Here is a 22587-nt window from a genome sequence, read left to right on the forward strand (position 1 = left end):
AAATGAGAACCTTGAAGGAAATTTCATGATTTTTTGGGAAGTAATAAAATAGCAAAGTAGGACCAAGAATGTTTTATTGAACCAATGATACTTAAACAAAGCCAAAGCAGACCATGAATGCACATGTACAAATCGTCATAAGTATAAAACACTTAGAAATTCCAGTGTTAGGTTTTGAGACGTTGGGTTAGGCAATATTTCTTAGACTAAAACAAGTGAAAAATGAACTAATAGATAAATTACACTTCAACATACTAAATATTTTATCCTTCAAAGGACATTCTGATAAATGTGAAAATGTAACTCGCAGAATGAGGAAGAATTTGCAAACCATGCATTTGGTGAAGAGTTTGTATTTTAAATACACAAAGAAATCTTAAAACTCTCTTACATGGATCACCTAATGAAAAGAGGGTAAAGAATATCAATTGATTATTCACCAAAGAAGATATGCAGATGTCAAAAAGCATGAGAAAAGATGATCGAGGTCATTAGTTATTCAATAAATGCAATCAAAACCACAATGTGATCCCACTCTGCAGTCCCTAGTGGTGGGTATCATACAAAAAACAGGTAATAAAGGAATTGGTAGTAAATATGAGGAGAAAGTGAAAATTTCACATGGTGTTATTCCAACATAAAATGTAGTCGCTTCTGAAGAGTCTGGTAGTTGCTCAGAAAGTCAGAGGTAAATAAGGAGTGACTGCTCAGAGCCATGGGGCCTCTTAGAGGTAATGAATATCTTTTAAAATTGTCTATGATCATGTTTGTGCGACTTTGTGTTATTCATGAACTAGATGAGTTGTGGAATATGTAAATAGCCTCTCAGTAATGCTATTACTGAGCATTATGAACGTAGCTATTTCTTCTGCCACTCCCTCAACAAACATGTGTGACCAGTTATTTGTTTGAATTTGTAATTTTGTTATAAATTTTCCAAACAATTCTCATTTGGGAGAACAGATGTAGTCCTGTGGAAATGAGCAACCCTACACCTCATATTCAAAAGTGAATTATTGCCTTCAGGCTGTGGTATCAGAAACTTAAGAATACAAGGCAGAATTCTTGTTATATTTTACCACATTGGCACATATTTTATCAAAATATGATGAAAATGTTGATGCAATGTGGATGGTGATGAAGAGAACGAGAACAGTGAATATTTGCTAAGGACTTACTGTTTCATGATTCCATGCAAAGGTCGGAACAGCAGTGTAGGCTTTAGAACTTCCTTACATCTGCCAACTATCTTTGGTTATTTATTTATTTATTTATTTATTTATTTATTTATTTATTTATTTATTTATCTATTTTTCACTATTTTTAATGGGACAGTAGAAACTCAAATAGATTAGGTAACTCATCCAAAATCACTCAGTCCATTGGGGCAGGTTTGGTATTTCAAATTCAGATACATTCAAGTCCAAGATTCATACTATGAACTTTTAATTATGTTGATTTTTTTTCACAATATATTTGTATATCTGATTTATCTATTTTTCTAATATTTTAGTACATAATATATTCATATGATGGAAAACTTGAAAAACATAAAAACTCATGGGTTATTTTAGGGGGAAACTAGACATTTAAAATGAAGAGTTATGATTGTTAATAAAATTATAACGTATTTGTATTTAGTAAAACAGGAGACATGTAGCATAGCAAATCAAATATAGGTGCTAAAGCAATTGAACTATATTATCTGTTTACATAAATGGTGTATATGTGTTGCAGACACTCATGTCACTTGTAATAAACATATTTCCATATATCTCACAGTACATTTACCTCTACTATATATGTAAATTATATAAGTGAAAACATTTGCAGAGAGAATAGTCCTATCTACTTGTATTCATAGCAAAACACTAATTGCCTCTGAATGGATTTAGGAAAGCATTTTACCTTTGGCATTTTAGTCTTTTTAATTGCTTTAGTATGATCATCTTTGATCTTTGAACTAATCAATATCTGGTAGTTTTCCATTTTTCTTTGGGAATATGACTAGTGAGAATCTCCTAGCTAGGAGTCTGTTCTTCAATGTTCCAACCTACTTCTGCTCTTTCCATTAACTGACTTTCCATTAACCCACAATAACAGATCCTGATCTCATCAGATAAGAGGAACTTTATTGTAATGGGGCAGGAAGAGCACACAATGTCAATCAATTAGTAAACACACCCTGGTTCTGGAGTTGAGCTGGTCTTCGCAAACAAGACTGCAGGAAGAATATTCATCATGTTCACAAGTTGCTCCTGCATGCCCTCCCTCATTCTATTAGTCTGTTAGATTCTTTTCTCTCCCTGTCAATTATCTCAAAATTTTAATTTTCACTGTCAGCCAGGAAACTAAAGCAACAACCACAAAATTTAAACTGCTGGTCAATTAAGTCCACTAGCAAAAAATGGGGGCTTCCAACTATGTTAATCAAAAACTATGTGGTACAGCCACTCTGGAAATCAGTATGGCAGTTTCTCAGAAAGTTGGGAATAATTCTTCCTCAAGACCCAGTTATACCACTCTTGGGCATATACCCAAGGAATGCTCAATCTTACCACAAGGACATATGCTCAACTATGTTCATATTGGCATTATTCGTAATAGGAAGAACCTGGAAACTACCTAGATGCCCCTCAACTGAAGAATGGATAAAGAAAATGTGGCACATATACACAATGGAGTACTACTCAGTGGTAAAAAAACAATGATATCATGAAATTTGCAGGCAAATGGATGGATCTAGAAAATGTCATCTTGAGTGAGGTAACCCACACTCAGAAGGACAGACATAGTATGAACTCACTCATAAGTGAATACTAAATGGGAGTGAAGGGATGGCCAAACTGCAACCCACAACTCCAGAGAGGTTAGCTAACAGGAAAAGACCCTAGGAGGGACACATGGATGATCCCGTGAAGGAGAAGTGGATGAGATCTACATGAGTAGACTGGGTGTGGGGTGGTGGGAGAGGGCAAGGATTGGGGGATGAGAACATAGGGAAATGGGAGGGTCAAGCTGGAACAGGGACAGAGTGGGAGGGCAGGGAGGAAGATACCATGATAGACGAGGACATCATGGGAATAGGAAGAGGCAGGGTGCTGGGGAGGCTCTCAGGAATCCACATTGTTGACCCCACCGTGGTCTGCTGGCAGTGGTCCAGAGGGTGCCTGGACCAGTCTTCTCTGGTGACCAGCCTAGCAAATAACCTAGCTGTCATCATAGAGCCTTTGTCCAGTGACAGATGGAGGCAGATACAGAGATTCACAGCCAGGCACCAGGCTGAGTTCCAGGAATCCAATTGATGAGAGAGAGGAGAGATATTGCAGGCGAGGGACATCAAGATCATGATGGGAAGATGTGCAGAGATGATAGACCACACTAGTGGAAACCCATGAACTGTGGACTGGTGGCTGTGGAGCCCCCATGGGACTGGACTAGGCCCTCTGTACACAGAAGACAATTGTTTGGCTCGAACTGTTTGGGGGACACCCAGGCAGGGGGATCAGGATCTGTCCCTGGTGCATGGGCAGGCTTCTGGGAATCCGGTGCCTGTGGTGTGACACCTTGCTTAGCCTTGGTGCAGTGGGAAGGGGCTTGGACCTGTCTAGGCTCAGTGAGCTGGGCACTGCTGACTCCCCATGGGAGACCTCGATTTGGGGCATGTGGGGATGCAGGGTGGCTTGGGAAAGAGGACTGGGGGGGTGGGAGGAGGGAGGAGGGGGGTCTGTGGATAGCTTGAGGAGTGAGTAGAAAATTTCTTAATAAAGAAAAATAAAATAAATAATCACACACACACAAAAAAAACTACGCAGTTGTGGCGCACGCCCTTAATCCCAGCTGGGAGGCAGAGGCAGGCAGATCTTTTTGAGCTCAAAGCCAGCCTGGTCTACAGAGCGAGATTCAGGAAGGGCACAAAACTACACAGAGAAACCCTGTCTCAAAACAACAACAACAACAACAAAAATACTACAAAGCATCATCTAAATAATGTATTGGCAATATTTGGATATATTCACACCATTGTTTGTAATGACTTTGGAAACCAGAAAAATCAAAAAGTTTGATAACTGATCCATCAATTGCTGTTAATGATGACAAATTCCATTCCTTAGAACTGGCAATGCATGAGTCTTAATTATACAGGGAGCTCAATCACTGTGTTTCTAAAGGTTTTAGCTTCCTCAGAGCTCACCATTGCTAGAGAACAAAGGAGTATTAGAGATTGTACCTAATCATCTTAAAAATGACATTGTAGGAAGAATTTCTTGATGTGAAGATATGAAGTAAGTTATTGGCAGAATCAGAATGCAAAGCTGATCTCTTGACATCTGGTATGGTTTTACACATAGTGCCAGGTGGTTGAAATAAGCAGATACTATTCATTAGAGTAAAACAAGGAGGGGTGAACTGAAAAGAATATGGTATTCCACTGTTCTGAAAAACTCACACACATTTGTAGGCTGGATTTGACCTGTAGATCTCAGTGTGCCTACCCCCATTACATGTCAAATCACTCATAGACAAAACTCTATACATTTATGTGTGGTTTTGCTTCATTTCATTCCTATTAATTATATAACATCATTGTTTTAATGTCAACCATTTAGGTTAATCTCCAGTTTACAACATTTTGTATAAGTCAGAGTCAGTTTGAATCAGTCCTTTTAATGATTTGAACTTTCTACACCACAACTTAAAATGTGATTTTTCAGTCAGCCCAAATCATTAGCATTTTGACTTTTTTGTTTTAATGAAAAAACTTCCCTGTTATTTTCACCTATTGTTCAAACTTTTGTCTTTAGAGTTAAGTCAGAGACTCATTACTTCTCAAACTGACAACTTTGAAATGCATGAAGATGGTTTGCCACAATTTCTCATCTCCCTTAACCATTCTTCTTATGATATATGATGTTTAAATGGGTGGTGTGTTCAGGAAAGTTAATGAAAAGTCCCTCTAAATGAAAGTAACTTTTCTAATAGTTCATCATCACACCACAAATTAATCCAAGGTACTAAAGTATTCAAAGAAATGTCAAAAGAAGTGGAAGAAAGGTTCAGAAAGGAAACATGAGGAGGGTATTTGAAGTTAATAATAATGGCACTTAACATATATCAAAATCTTACAGCATGTCAAGGACTCTGTTAAAATCCTTACATTTATTATTAAATTCTACTCCAGTTATACCAGTAGTGAAGCATTTTGTCCCCATTTTATGGATGAATAAATCAAGTCCCAGTTTGGTCAATCAAACTGTCTTTGGTCACTTATCTGCAGAATAGCAGAGATTTTTAAGGCATATATATAATTATATATATATATATATATATATATATATATATATATATATATATATATATATATATATATTAAGTAGGTGCTCCTACTATCATGGTGTAAACATTGGAAAGAACACCAGATTTGTAGTGAAAATACTTGGGAATAAGATGTGCCATTGCTTTCTGCATTCTTTCCTTACATTCTTCAAGACTCTCTTCTTGGTGTGTTCTTCATAAATTTCTCATTTCTTTGTCTTATTATTTATAAAAATTCAATTTTCAAAAGAGAACTAGATTGTCTTCTTCTGAGAATATTTAATGGTTCCTACTGATCAAGGGTAGAAAGGATACAGCAAGAATTCTTGTGTGTGCACAGACCACCTATCTATAAACTTTTACCTATATGCTTTCACTATATAGTGATTCTCCTCCAAGTACCCAGTACAGCAGATATTTTAGGATATATATCCTGCTGAGTGATTTTTTAATGAACAAATGTACAAACCTAGAGAGATCAGGCTCTCTATATCAATTAGCATTTTATTAAATATATTGAATCCCATTTGCTGTAAAACTACAGTTCTTAAATGATTTTCATTTCTGTATTGTGATGTGCTTTCACATTCAGAGAGCAGAAGATAAAATCAGGTGCCCTGTCATTATTACAACTTCAGCAGTTATAGTTATGAGGATGAATATGAGATTATTATTATTATTTTTATTATCTTCAGCAAATGAGCTTTCTGTTTCCCCAGAACTCCCAGGAATGTTTCTCATTTTGTTTTTGTTGTTGTTGTTGTTGTTTTACCATTCCATCTTGTTTTGACACTTTTTCCAGGGAACTGGATAAAGAATAAAGAAGGGATAGGAAAGAGGAAATCCCAAGCCTGCTGACCTTGGGCTTAGGCAGGCCCACTGATAACTGACTGACCCCAGGATACGCTGCATCCACAGTTTCGTCTCTTCCTCCTCTGCACTCAAGGCCACCATTGATTAGACACTGACTGTTTTGCAGCTGCACCCTTGGACAGGCATTTGGAGAAATTGATTGCACTCAATTCCCGGCAGACTGAGAGGTATCTAGTAGTCTCCTGGAACTATCAATGAATGCCTTAATTTCCTTTCTTAATTACTCCAGTAAATAGTTGTTCTGCATATCTAGACAGAGACAGAGGAAGAGAGAGGAAGAGGGAGAAAGGTGGGGGAAGAAGGGGGAGATCAGCTTTCCCTAGCATCAGGTCTTTATCAATGTGTGCCATGAAACTGGGTCACATTTGATCATTATGAATTTTGTGTATGGACTGTTAGAAATTTTGATTAGATAATCAAGAATCAAGTTGAGTGCAAGACTCAACTCAGCCAACTAAGTTTGTAAATTTGCTATTATTTTATATAGCTGGGAATTAGTTTCAGATCTGTAAATGAGGAAATTGCTAAGGCAGTCGTAGTAAGTACAGATGTTTGTAAATACAAATACAGATAGTATCTCTGCTGTTAGCCCAGTGAGGACAGAGATGGCAATGTGTGCTACCATTTATTGAGTATTTGAGGCACTAAGTTGAATAAGAAATACTTTAGAAGGAAAATTTCCTTGGTGATTTTAAAATAGTGTCTTGTGATAGGGTAGAAAGTTTTCCATTCTCTTTCATATTAGTGACACTGAAGTTTGGAAGGTTAAATTGATGACCAAATTGTATTAATGATGAACTTTAAGTTTCCCTCAGATTTAGAGAGCCTTTTCATGTTGTCTAATGAAATGCCTAGCAAACAACTTACATAAAAATATCTTGATTTCATGGAGCCTTGTGGTATAGTAGATATGTTAGTAAAATCTTCTTGGCCTGAAAATAGTGTAGTTAAAATGTCTCAACTCTTTTTCTTTCTCTTAAACAGAGAAAGTTTCTTCTCTTGGTGTTTGTATGTTTGCATCTTTGCTTTTAAAGCAAGGTGGAAGTTTGAAATGATAATGTATCATTCTCAATGAAGTCTCAAAATTCATATGGTGATGGATTATTATGATGTCAATGGTAGGCGTGTTGCATTGAGGTTCCATGGAGAACTTGTTCATAACTCTTTCCAGCACTGTGCAACCTGTTCATCTAGGGCAAGAGCTAAAGAGATTGCATTTTAACAAGAGCTTCAAAGTGATTCATGGAAACACTGATCTTGAAAACTAAGGTGTTCTCATGCAAATACTCATTTCCAACTCCCATCTCTACTCAATACTCAAGGTTCACTTGGGGTCATATGCTTCAATCATTATGGGTAAATCATTGGCATGGCTATTCCATGCCAATGTGCTATCCTCATTCTTCTTTTCTGGCCATTGTTTTGAGGTGAGCATGTGACCTGATACTGGCTAATCTTAAACAAAATGTTTTTAGAAAGACAACTATTCCTTCTAAAAGAGAAATTTACAGGAAAAGCTGGTCCTTTACTTGATTTTTACCTTGATATTTTGGAACAAAAGCAGCATGTGTGATTCTTGGTGGTACTGCATCTCTCTTGCACTGCAAGGTGACATATAAGAAACCAAAATGGTGAGGGTGGCAAATTAGAAAAATGTAAATAACCTGTGTCTATGAAAGTGAGCTCAGAGTCACTCAACCAATCATAGGGTGAACTGATGCTGTTCTAATTGGATGAATAATAAATAACCTTTGGGTTAAGCCACTGTTAATCGAGATCTACTATTGCAGCCAAAAACATCTTAACTTTCTCCTTGCCCCGTCTTCCCTTTAAGCATTTCTTCCTTTTAAAATCAATGCAGGAAAATCATGTTGAAGCTTTATCAACTCAGCATGCTGCCTATCATGTGAAAGAGCCAGATGAAGAGAAATTGAAGTGGCCATTTGACTCTGCTGTCAAATATGAGATGTCATAACTAATCTTTGGCAGATTCTAGATTGCAGTAAATTGATGGTATGATTCTCCAACCTAAATTGGTCCTATTGATCAAAGGAATGAAAACCATGGCCCACAGGACAAATCTGGCCACCTGCCTACTTTTGTAAATTTTATTGGAGCACAGCCACACTTGTTCATTGATATGACGTGTATAGTTGCTTTTATGCTACTGTGGCAGAACTGAATAGCTCTAAAACACAAGAAGTGGTCCAAAAGGCCTAAAGCATTTTACAAACTTTACTGATCTTTGACATAGATGATGCAATTCTTAGATAAAGAGAAAAATCTTATGTTTTATATACCAAGAGAGGGAATACACAGCCTTATTGATGAAAAAATTTAATAATCAAACTCTCATTCAAAGTGGAGGACAAAACACATCTATACAGGAGTAGAAAGGAAGCAACTATGAGCAGAACCAGTATGACCCAGATGAAAAAGCCTTGAACCTGTCTTATCCTTTTGATTATATTCTAGCTTGAACATGAAATGGTTCCCTGAATGCTCTTGTTGAAGTCTTGGCTCCAGCATCCAATCATTGAGCAGTTAATGGTTCATGAGAGGACTGACTTAATGATCAGATTAATACATTAAATAGAATAACAGTTTGATGGAATTTTGGTGAAGGGAGCAAACTCTTAAAATTGAACTGAAGCAAGTATTTGATTGGAGCCTGACTTGTCTCTCCCCACTTCTCTCTACTTCCTAATTGTCTCTAGGTGAATAGTTTTGCTCTGACAAATTCTTCCTGCCTCTATATTGTACTTTACCATGACCAGGAAACAGTGAAGCCAAGTGGTCACAGACTTGAAACCATTAGATCAAATAAATATTTCCATCCATTGTTGCTTTTCTTAGATATCTGTTGTAATGGTGAATGGCTGCCTAATTTGAAAAGGCAGAAGAGGACCCCACAAAAATTCTAGATATACAATATAGAAATAGGCTAAGTTACAAGAGACATGAGCATAGTCAAGAGGAAACCTGATATACTACTGAGACTCTAAGGAGAAATATAGTTCAAACTGAGTTGTGTGGCTTCTGGATTAAGAAACCAGAATAGGGATAAAATTGAAAGGACACATAACCATGTAAATTCCAATGGACTACAGCTTATAGACTTACTCCAGCTCTCTCTTTAGCTTGCTCTTAAAGTGTTTAGTAGAGCCAATTGGTATATGGAAAGTTGCTGAGAGATTATCAATTAGCTAAGAGGTATCCACATTTCTGTGTTGTATAAGATAAACTATTTGAACCTTGCCCCAACTTTTCTTTAGGATAAGAGTCACTAGATAATCTTATATATGTGAGTATTATCTAGATACCCAGAAAAGAAGACATCATTACTTACACTTTAAATAATATAAACAATAAACAATAGAACTTATAAACAATAGAACTCCCTGTATAGAAAGGTTGGCTTGTATCTCAGCAACAAGGCATGAGGTGGGATGGTTTTATGCCATGTGAAAAGCTGCATAGGGGTATTACCAAAAGCATATAAAGGGTTGGCACTGACATTTAGAAACTTACAAAAGTTGCTTTCTAAATTACCAGTATCTCCAAATATCAAGTATCATGATCATTAGTGAAGAAAACTACATATTGAGAGGCTTGCAGTTTGAGTTATCCACTTTACCTAATATAGCTTTGCAATTTTACCTTCTATATGGGGATAATTAATGTCTGCCTTTATTTCAGATGTTGGAGGATGTTTGCCAAATAGGGCTCCTTCTACCCTGTTTAATCAATACTAAATTCTTGTGACAGTAACTAGCCATTAAAATGAACTCTTCAAAGGCTGTTTTTTGTTAGAGATGATAAAATGATCTTAGGGCTGGAAAGATGGCTCAGAGGTTAAAAGCACTGACTGCTCTTCCAGAGGTTCTGAATTGAATTCCCAGCAACAACATGGTGGCTCACAACCACCTAATAAGATCTGGTGCCCTCTTCTGGTGTGCAGACATACATGCAGATAGAATACTGTATATATACTAAATAAATCAATCTAAAATAATAAAATGATCTTAGTTTCTGGAATATTTGTCCATATTCTTGATTGTTAAATGGAGGAGTATGCAAATTTTTTTACCAAAAGCTCCAAAATATAGGTCGAATTGAATACAGAGATGGAAACAGTATAAGGTCATGTGTGTATCTATTAAAAGTTGAATGCTCACAGCATCACTCTCTGGAGAACATTTCACATTTGAGAGCCAAACACAGGTTACTTCACAAGCTGCTCTTGTGACATCTTGAGAACTAGCAATATAAACATCACATTGCATACACTATGTTCCAGAGAGATGGATATATCAGTTTCCAGGTATTTCTGATAAATAAGTAAGTAAGATAATGGTGCTGAGTAACGTTGGGAATCATTGACCTCAGATAAAAATAATTCATACGATGCTCGAATGTATTTGAAATACAGAGTTAGGATTCAAATATTCCTTAATAAGTTCCCTAAGATAGTTTGAATTCATAATAGTGCATTAGCTGGTGGTTTTCAAATTAGTTAGTGTAATACATGAGCCATCTCAAGTAGTCAAAGTGACAAAAGCAAAGAGAGAAATAGAAGACTCAAGAAATAGAACTATCTGGGCGGTGGTGGAAAACACCTTTAATCCCAGCACTCGGGAGGCAGAGGCAGGCGGATCTCTGTGAGTTCGAGGCCAGCCTGGTCTACAGAGTGAGTTCCAGGAAAAGCGTAAAGCTACATAGAGAAACCCTGTCTCGAAAAACCAAAAAAAAAAAAAAAAAAAGAAAGAAATAGAACTATTTATCTATGGATATAATCAAATGTTGTGTGGGTTTTCCTGACGATATGTGAGCAAATGTCTATTTACTTTAGATATGGCACCATTGTTTCAACAAAATATCTAACAAAAAGAATCAGCTTAAGGAAGGAATGGTTAGGATGGCATGGTTTGGTTTAAAGTTCTGTAGGATTCGGACAATCTTAGCAAGGAATGTATGTTCACTAGAGCAGACAGTAGCTACTCACAGTGTAATTAGAGTTACAAAGCAGATACTGTTTAGTGCTCATGAGTTCAAGGTCAGCTTATTTTCTCTGCTTTGTTCAGTTCTAGAACTCAGCCCATAGAATGGAATTACTTGCATCAAGTTGACTTACCCTACTTAAATAAACCTAATATACGTAATCTTTCAGAGTTATCCCAAGAGGTTGGTTTCTATGGTGATTCTAAACCCCTTAATTGGAGAGTCAAGATTAACCAACATGTCCATGTTGTAAGACTTCACATTAGAGGTAATTCTCAGGGAAAGAATGACGGGAATAGTGTAGGGGTGGTTGTGCTTTACCCATGAATAAACCACCCATAGAAGGCAGCAGGTACCTGCCTCCCTGGGGTGTAGTCAAGGAGGGACCCGTTAATATCTGGAATGTATATATGCTCACTCTCTCTACAAGATAGGTCCATAATAAGATGGTCCATCATACTACACTTCTAGCCAGAATCTCAGACAACCTTACCCATTACTCTGAGACCGGCTGCAAAATCTACAGTTAGTCCAACTGAGACTTAACTATCTGAGCTTTCTTACAGGACCACACAGAGATAATATTGCCCCCTAAACTGCTGGAAGCGATTATAACAAAACAATGCCCCTTTTCCCAAAGTTTTCATGTTCCTCAGGGTTATGGATAATGGTTATAGGGTTGGGGATGGAAGAAAATATTCTCCTTAAGAAAAGAAAAATGGGAATGTATAGGTATAGGATATTAAAGTAGATTATTGTATATACTAGTAAACTAATTTAGTAAAGTATTAACCTTAGATAAACTGCACTGTTATGATTCTTATATATTAATATGAATGTAAACTATTTTTTTATTCCTAATTAAGATAATTCGTATATTGATAGAAATGCAGAACTATATTTATTGTAATGTACATATATTTCTACTCTTTTTTATTTTTTATTTTATAATTTGATTTAATTTTACATATCAGCCACGGATTCCCCTGTTCTCCCTCCTCCCTCCCCCCCTCCGCCCTCCCCCCAGCCCACCCCCCATTCTCATCTTCTCCAGGGCAAGGTCTCCCCTGGGGATTCAGCTCAACCTGGTAAATTCAGTCCAGGCAGGTCCAGTTCCCTCCTATTTGAAATGTTCGTATATTGACACAAGTGTAAAATTATATTTGTCATACTATATGTATGTTACACCTCTATTTAGGATACTTTGTATATTGATACATATTTAGGATTATTGTCATAATGCATCTATACATTCCTACCTCTACTTAAGCTATTTTGTGTACTGTCACAATTTTGAGGTCATTATCCTTTTACTGTACATTTGCTTACAGACTGTTTACCTTGTTTACCTAAAGACTTAGTACTTAGGTGATTTAGGTAGATAGGACTTACAGATTTATAGTCACCTATGCTTGTCATCTCTATAGTTATGTTAGTTAGGTTGTCCAGATTTACAAATATATAGGTCAGATGGACAGGCAATCTTCAAGAACTTCATAGACCTAGAGAATATGGCATTTAAATAACTTAGAATTCTGTTGACATGAGACATGATTGCTCCTGGCAGCACCGATTTGATCCTGAGAGAATATTGGGCTTCTAAGATATTTCCGTTTGGAAGTTTGTCTTCTTCTTGACACAAAATAGCCTACTGGGCAAAGAACTATCCTTGCCTTGACTGCTGACAGTATGAATACTGTCCCTTCTAATGAGCAGAACACAAGGAAAAGCAACTACTGAACTCTGCCAAGACAGGGTAAGATGGTCTTTCAAAATTCCTGCTTCTGAAAATGATCTGTCAGATACTCTAGGCCTGTAGCCAATTTGAATGTACCAATGATGCTGAGAAACTTTAGGTAACTGTCCAGGCTGCCAGCTGATTTTGTCTACTCTTGCAAGACTCCTAATAGTTGCTTGCGTCTACCTCTCATTTCTCAGGTATATTCTTTCTCAGGTCTTGGATCTTACCTAGAACATATTAAATATTAGACTCAGATTCATCAGGATAGGACACCTTTTGAAATTATCTGTGAAACATGCCATTTACCTGTGCTCCAGACTTCTCTGGATTTTAGTATGTGCCTCTTGTTTGATGTTGCTCTTGTTGGCTGTAGTTCCATTTGTTTATGTCATTATCCTTTATTTCTCCTTGATAATTATTCCTATTATATATAGTTTTGTGCTAGGTTAGAACTTTCCTCCTTAGAAAGAAGGGGGAGATGTAGGGGTGGTTGTCTTTGCTTTACCTCTGAAGCACCACCCCTAGTAGGCAGCAGATAACTGCTAGGTACCTGCCCCCCCAGGGTGTGGCCAAGGGGGGTCCCCTTAAGATCTGGAATGTATACATGTTTGCTCTCTTGGCTACCTCATGGTCTTGAATGCTGGATGCTGGTACTGTAGACCAAGTCAGAGTTCTACAGAAAACCACATTAGATGGTGCCTCACCTCTCCTGGACCCTGCGACCAACTCCCTTTTGCTAGTTGTAAAGTTAACCCAAAATAAACCCTTTGGTTATCAAATAGACTCTATGGAATTGCTTCATTAATTGCCTCATTAGAATAGATCATGAGAAGAGTCTGCGGGAGATATCTATGGTGTTCAATTTCCTGTTAATTATATAAAATAATTAATTTAATTATGGCAAGTATAATATGTTTTCATCTTATCCAATCCTCTCACTCATCCATTTGTTCCCTCTCATTGTCTATTTTACTCTTTAAAAGCAGACAACCTTGAATCTTCAAACTATAAGGTTTTCTTTTTTTTAAGTTTCTTTTAGTCTAGAATACGCATTGGAGAGAAAATATGCAGTATTTGCCTTTATGAGACTGCTTAATTTAGTTCAAAATTATGATTTCCAATTTTATCCATTTACTTGCAAAGAATATCACACAATTATTCATTATATCTGAGTAAAATTTTGTTTCCATTGGCCCATTGATAGGCCCATAGACAGAATATATAACTTGATGTAGTGAATAATGTTATGATAGGATGAGTATAGAAGTATCACTATTTATGATGACTTTTCTTTCTTCAGATGTACACCCCGGAGTTGTATATCTGAATCACACTGTCTTTGTATTATTAACTTCTTGAGGACTTATATATGGATTTCCATAATGGCTGACTAATTCATATTCCCATCAACAGTATAGAAGGGATATATTTTCTCCACATCCTCATCAGCACTTGGGTTTTGCATACTAGTTTCTTCTTTTCTTTCATGTTTATTTTTTTTTGAATGGTAGTAATTCTTACTGGAATAATAGATATATAGTTTTAGTTTCAATTTGTCTGACAGTTAACAATGTTCAACATTTTTCCTTGTACCCATGAGCAATTTGTATCTCTTCTTTTGATAACTGTCCATTCACTGAACCTGCCCATTTGTTTAGTGGGCTTTTTGTTAATTTAGTATTTATTTTATTAAGTTTCTTATATTCTAAGTACTAATCCCCTATGATAGCTGGTAGAGACTTTTCTCCCTTTAAGTAACTACCTTTTCTTTTCAGTTAATTGTTTACTGTGCAGAAGCTCTTGAGTTAAGCACAATCCTCTTGATCAATTCTAGCTCTTAGTTCCTAAATTATTGGAATCCTATCCAGAAAGCCCTTGCATATGCCTACTTACGAAATATGTTCCCCTAATAGTTTCAAAGTTTTAACTCTTTGATCCATTTTGATTTGATATTTTCACAGGGTGAGGGGTAACGGAATGGTTTAAGTATTCTACAAGTGAAAATCTAGTTTTGCTAAAATCATTTGTCAAAAAAAATTGTCTTTCTTAATATGTGCATGGCACCTATATCAAAAATTGCATGGCGGTGGGTTCATGGCTTTATTTCTGGGCCTGTATTTTGTTCTTTTGGACTACATGTCTGTTTTTGTATTAATTCTGTCCTAATTAGCTTCAGCTTTCAAATTGATTTACTGTCAGCTTAGATTTACTGGGAGGAGTCCTGTATAAGAGGAATTGCCTTGATTATTGGTTGATATGACAAGGCACAGGTGCTCTCCCTAGGCAGTTGTTCCTGAGCTGTATAAGAAAGCTGCCCAGCATGAGCAAGGAAGCAGGAGCCAGTAAGCAGTGTAATCCATGGCTTTAGCTTCAGTTCCTGACCTGACTTACCCTGATAATAACCAACTGTCTTCCAAGTTTCTTTTGGCCATGGTGTTTATCAGAGTAATATGAATCAATTAGAACAAGTACCACGCCACTTCTATTATTATGGCTTTAGTGTATAATTTGAAGTTAGGTGGGATGATGCCTCCCAACGTTTGCTTCTTAGTATTAGCCTGGCTATATAGGGCTATTTGTGCTTCCATATGATTCTTAAGATTTTTCTTATGCTAATCTACTTCCAGGTTTAATTTCAAAGACATATTACATTTTTAAAAATTATTAAGTAAAAATTTTTTTTAAAAAAATAAAAAACCTATAATCAGAAATCAGAACTCAGGAAGCAGAAATAAGAAGATTGCCCACAATCTTGGTCTACATAACTAATTCCAGATCAGAGAGGGCTACATCGTGAGATCTTCTCACTCTCTCTGTCCCCAACCCTCCCCACACACAAACAAAATGCTAAAAATAAAAAAATAAGAGAAAAATAATATGGTGATTGTACAGAGGAACTGACTAGCTGTGATAATGTACACAAGCCCTGCACAATATAGAATCAGTTAAAAGTTCCAATATGGAAGCACAAAGAACTTCTGAGGCTTCACCACTAGCTGAGCTGCTATTGGCAGTTGATGGCAGCTCAAGGAGAAGGTCCATTTTCTTTGGGTGATGGTCACTGGTCATTTCTTCATTCCCTAGTGAGTGTTCCTACACCTGAGTATATATGAGCATCACTAATTGGACTCAGTGGGTTAAATAAGAGAACGAATGAATAAATAGATAACATAAAGGAGGAAATGAAGTGGAGTGGGAGATATGATGGGGTTACTGAGGAAGTCGGGATGTTTAGGAGTGGGTATGATCAAGATACATTCTATACATGTATAAAACCTTCAAAGAATCAATAAAAAATTAAAATTAAAACAAAAACAATGAGTCAGGGAAATAAGACAAGCCGACAAATGGACAGCTCATGCATTTGCTTTGTCATAGCAACACCAAGATCTTAACTGGCTGAACTTAGATATCTCATCTCTAAAGGGAGAATATTGCCTTAGCCTTACATGGTCACTGTGAATATTAGTGTGAAAATTATTACTACAGGCAACATACTTTCCACTTGGTGAAAGCCCTGTATTCCTTAGGCTGACAGAATTTCAGACAAACCTCTAGGATGCGCATCATAATCTCAGGTGTATCACAAGATGTGCTTCCTGAATCCTGAGGGTCACCAGACTGTGCAATGAATTCAGGCAAGAGGTGAGGACTCGTGTCAGACTAGGAAATGAAGCTCTAGAAGCTACTTGAGGAAACAGCAAGGGAGTTTAAGAAGTCCAGAGGCTAGATTTTATTTTTCAGGTGTAAGTTACAGAAGACTTTTCATTTGAACAGAGAAGTTACAAGGGGGATAGGACGCAGCCACAGGGCATCCCTGGAAGACCTGGTGATGAACCTGCCTTTTAGGAATTGTTTCAATCTGCAGAGAACAGAGATTCTGTTGCTTCTATTTCTATTATAGGCAGTACTGATGACTGTGATCACTATTATTTTAGTGTACCTGTTGGGTACCACATATTTAAGACTGTTATCTCATCTAATCCTTACTCAAAGCACCATGGAAATCCTTGTCATTTATCAGTTTTTTTTCCTAAGTACTAGGCCCTCCTTGAAGCCTTTTACACGTACTAATGTATTTAATACTCGTAACAGCCTTGTGAGATAGGCACTATTGTTATCTCCAGTTTATAAATGAGGAAACTGCTGCAATGAGAGATTAAATTACTTATCTGAAGCCATACTGCTATCAAGTAATGGAGCTGGGATTCAAACCCTGGCAGCTTGGCTCTGGTGCTCATTCTAAATGCCATTATAGTATATCAACGTTCTGGGCTTATTATGCCCATATTCATAAGAACTGAAACCATACTCAAATCTCTTGCCTAATGTCACCATTTTTTTTGTATTACATTGTGACCAGGCTTATCATCTTCATTACAATCCTATCTGACAATGAAATAGTATGGATTCATGGCTCATAGCAAATGTTATATCATGCAAATGTCTTAAGACAGAAAACAATACCATCAATAGCATTTTTATTGACGATATATACAGTGATAAATGTGTATGCTATGTGTTTGTGAACGTGGTGTGTGTGCGTATGTGTGCACCCATGTGTCTTCCTCTATTGCTCTTTTTCATTATCTATCTATCTATCATTTATTTATTTATTTATACATAGTGTGGAGAAGTCCCTGGTTGAACTTGGGACTCCAGCTTATTGATTCTCCTAGTCAAGCTAGCCAGTTAGTCTCAGGGATCTGTGCTGCCACTGTTTACTGAGCCCTGGGAATACAAGTGGTCCATCATACTGACAGAGCTCTGAAGTGGGTACTGCAAATCTGAATTGTGGTCATCATGCTTGCATGGCAAGTTTTTTACCTGCTCTGCCATTTCTCTACCCTAGGAAGTTGTATTTTCCATTTTTAATCCATATGTCACAAATCAGGGAATTGCACATTGCTGAAACTACAAAATTAGTGAAGTACTCAAAATGAGTTCTTATACAGCCCATGGTGATAAAAGGCATCACTCAATAACCTCTCAACCATAATGAGTGATTTCAGAATCTGATCTCTCTTCTCTCCACTCCCATCCCCAGTGAATTCTACACTTATTTCTGTCTTGGGGGAATTTTAAAAGCATTCCAAATTTTAATGTTTATAAGGAATCTTTGGCAAAATATTCTAATGCAAGCCTCGGCAGCAAATTCCTTTCCATGTTAGCAAGCCAGCCTCAGGCCCCAGAAGAGCAGGTGCTTGTCTGACCCATGTGTCACCTACACGTGATATATCTCACTAGCCTCCAGCAGAAATTTAGTCTAGTCTGTCCCTGTTCCAAGATGTAGTCTCCTATAGTCAGAGGGAGGAGCTGAGGACCTGTCTATGAAGAATATAGAGGTGGGTTCCTCTCTGGGAGGATAGGAAAGGCATGGAAAACCTATGCCACATGCTCATGTATGCATGAGGTGTTATTAGGTTCTGAAGTAGCTCCCAGCCCAAAGTTTAGCAAAAAATCAACTTCTATGATGACATCAGTGAAAGGAGTCCTGAGATCCCACTCAATAAATATCTCTACTTCCAGCCCTTTCTTAGGGTCTGAAGTCTTCTTCATGCAGTCAGTTTGGTGTCCAGCTCTTTGTATCAACTGGGTAGAAGAGGCAGAAAGGTAGAAGAGGAAGACTTTAAGTTGAGTCAGTAGAATACACACAGAGAGAAACACACACACAGAGAAAAACACACAGAGAGGAACACACATTATCATCATCATCATCATCATTTTCTATCTATCTATCTATCTATCTATCTATTAATCAACTATAATTTTCTATATGTTGATCTTCAGAGTAAGGTCTACAGACTGTTGTTGTTATTACTTAATATTTGTAAGACTTTGAACTTAAGGAAGAATTTCAATTAATTGCATAAGGCCTACATTATAGAAGATAATCTTTGAAATCATCTCATTACATATATATATATCAACTATATATACAAAATGCCTTCATATAAACAATTGTGATAGTAGTTATTTTTAATTGTTTCAGAAGAGACAGAAAATTGAAGGAGGATGTGTTTTAGAGTGAACAACGTAGAAAATTTACACTCTGGACTAGGTAATTGCAAAAATGCCTTTTGGTGGGATCATTCTTCACCATTAGGTCTGTCTTCTCTCCTTTTCTTCCCTGGAGCCTTCCTGTGCTCCGAAGTTTATCAGCTTACTATGCTGAGCAACAAAAATGTAGACAGATCCTGAGAGAAATGTTGCTCATTAGCACCCATCAGATGCATTCTCTCAGCTTAACTATCATAACAGCAAACTCTTAAATCACTTAAAGTCACTGGAAGAAAAAGCACAGTAACAATTCTTGATAGCCTGTGTTTAGCACATAATACATTTCTGCTGCGTGCAGAGCACCCAATGACAACTAAGTCCAAGGTCTGACCTCAGATAACAGTTACAAACGGACATACATGATAGCCCATGCTAGAGGTATTTTGAGAAGTGCAGTTGGTGATGGAGCAAGATGGCACAGTGGGTAAATTGCTTACCATTTAGCCTGGAAATTAGAATTCACATGCTGAACCAAGAGAATTGACTCCTGTAAATTTTCTGTCCTCTAACCTCCATACATGTTCCTTCTCATGCGTGTGCTCATACACACACACACACACACACACACACACACACACACACACACACACACACATTTTTAAGAGATTACCTCAAAAGACAGACTTTGGCTAGGACTTTCTTCACTACTTTTACAAACCTTATTATATCTGTGGTCACAAGGAGTTGCCATGTGTCCCAAAGAGCTCTGATCCATAGGAGACTGTTGAGATCACTGTGTGCTCTTGGTAATCTCTTGGAACCTTGGAGTCCCAACCTGCTAAGTTTGTCCACTCTTTCCTGTTATTCAGACTGTCAGAGTTGCTGATTATTATCTGGACATGGCTGTGCACTTAAAAACTTGGGAGCAGGTCCTGTTGGTCCTAAGGGAGTTTATATCAGCTTAAGAATAAGTCTCAAATCATCTAAATTTTACCATCAAACAGAGGTGGCAGAGTTGGCACAGTCTGATGACAGAGACATCGACCTTTTGCCGTCAACACCCTGTGCCTGTCGTCTGTGGAGCATGTCAGCGGCTCAGACTGTTCAGTGTGAAATTTAATTTGGGTTCCTGGGTGAGCAGGGAGGAGGGCGTAAAAAAAATATGACACTGGTTAATTTCATGTTTTACAGACCCAACAACCCCAATTGTACATTTCTTGGTGAAAACAGAACCTGCAGGCCATTGCATGCAATGATATGTGGTCCATGGAGAAAAGGAACAGAGAAAGGGGAGAAAAACATAACAAATACATCATTTTCCGAAATCAAATAAACTCAGAAGCTTCCATTTTAATGGGTTAGATTGACAGGCAGAGAGAAAAATGCCAAAGAAAGCTTCCTTTAACTCTTCCAATATATTTGCACATAACTGTGGACCCTTTTTAACTTGTCATTAAAAGCCCTTCACTCTCTCCTCATCCATTTCTCCACACTCTGAGCTGGCCTTATCTTACTCTTTTGTTTGCTTGTTTGTTTGCTTGCTTGCTTATCAAGACAGGATTTCTCCTTGTGTCCCTGGCTGTCCTGGAACTAGCTAAGTAGACAGGCTGGTCTCAAACCCACAGAGATCTGCCTGCTTCTGCCTAGTGTGATTTATAAAGATCAGATTAACCAGGGGTAAAAGTTAACTGAAGTGTACAATGTGAAGGATGGTGATAGGCTTGATGAATGATAGTTAACCTTGACTGTCAGCTTGATTGCATCTGAAATTAACCAAGAGACAAGTCTTTGGGCAGTATTTGAAGGTATTTCTAGGAAATATTTAATCCTAGTGCTGAGATTAAAGTCTTGCATCACCACCACCAGGCTGGCCTTATCATACTCTTGCTTCAAATTTTTCTTTGCATCTCTCTAGATTATTACATAAAACTCAAACTCTTATAAAAGTCCCCTGTTTTGATGGAACCTATATTAGGCATGGTTCTCTAGTGGAGCAGAACTTATATAATGTATAATATTATAAAAGGCATTTAGCAGAATAACATATTACTGATGTGGGGTAGGTAGTCCAACAATGGATATCTTCAGTGATAGAGGGATTGAGAGCCTGGTAGCCACTAAGTCTGAAATGCAGGATGTCTTAGCAGTTTTAATCTAGATGTAAAGACATGGAAGATTTCTGAAGATTTGTTCACCTTCAGTCCACCCTGGAACTCAAAGAAAATGGAGTTTTATGTCAGTAAAGAATGCCAGTATTTCACTAGATGGTCGTGGAGTATGCCTTTAATCCTAACACTGGGGAGGCAGAGGCAGACAGATAACTGTGAGTTCCAGGCAAGCCTGTTCTGAGTGAGTTCCAGAACAGCCAGAACTGCACAGGGAAACCCTCTCTCAACCAACTCCTCCAAAATAAATGTCATCAGTGGCATCATAGCATCAAAGATTGGCACACTCACTAGTAAGAAGCAGAGTCTGGCAAGTGTGACTGATTTCAATCTTTTAATATTTGGACCACAATAAGATGCTGCCCTGCGTATGTTCTCATCTCTACTAATTTTTCCTAGAAATTCCTTCCAATACCTGCCCAAAGACCTGTCTCTTGGTCAATTTCAGATCCAATCAAGCTGACAACCAACGTTAACTATCATTCATCGAGCCTATCACCATCTCTCACATTGTATACTTCAGTTAGCTTTTATCTCTGGTTAATCTGAGCTTTATAAATCACATAAATCTACAGGAACTAACATTGCTACCAACTTTATGTACTATATGTCTTCAATCTGAAATGCCCACTGCATGTTTATATTCTTTGCACTTGTTCCCTAGTTGGTAGTGCTGTTTTGAGACTCTTTGAAACTTTCAGGAGATGGCACATAACTGAGTGAAATATGTCAGTAGGGCCAGGTCTTTTGAAAGCAATAGCCAAGGTTCTGGTGCTGGCCTTTCTTCATGCTTCTGTGTCTGCTAAGATGTGAGCAAACTGACACATGCTCCCATATCCATGCCTCTCCCACCAAGGTGGAATAAAATATCTTGAAACTGTGGGCTGAAATAAATCTTCCCTCCCTTATTTTATCTCTGCCAGATATTGTGGTCATGATGAAGAAATGTAGGTAATACAAGTGTGAATTTCTTCCTCCACTTTGGATCAATCCTACTTTTCTGACACTAGCTACTTAATATACTGAACTCTAGCTTCCTACTTGTCATCTGCAGACCTTGGCAAGTTTTAACTCTTCTCATATTTTCCACTAGCATAATGAGCATTTGGTTGTATGGTGATGTAAAGTATGAAACAAAATGCTGGACACAGAGAGTACACAGTGAATGGGTTATTTTCTTTATAAGATCAGCTCAGGTATGTCTTCTTCCAGGAACTGTTTCTTAATTTAATATGTAGTCTGATGGTAAAATTTCACCTTGAATGTGCATTGATCTATGCAATTATCATGTCCTATATTATTCTTAAAATTCTGTGTGTGCCCTTCCTTCCACCATTGGATTTCATTTGTAATTGCATAGTTTTGTTTTATCATGTAGGTTTGCTCAATGCTCATCCAAAATCCCAAAACAAAATTATTGGATATGTGGGTGAATTTATGAGTGGCAGAATAAAGCAGTGTTTACATGAATAGATCACTGATCAGAACCTA

Source organism: Peromyscus californicus, unplaced genomic scaffold, assembly GCF_007827085.1.
Source record: "Peromyscus californicus insignis strain IS unplaced genomic scaffold, ASM782708v3 Scaffold_5__1_contigs__length_169319896, whole genome shotgun sequence".
Classification (NCBI taxonomy): Eukaryota; Metazoa; Chordata; class Mammalia; order Rodentia; family Cricetidae; genus Peromyscus; species Peromyscus californicus.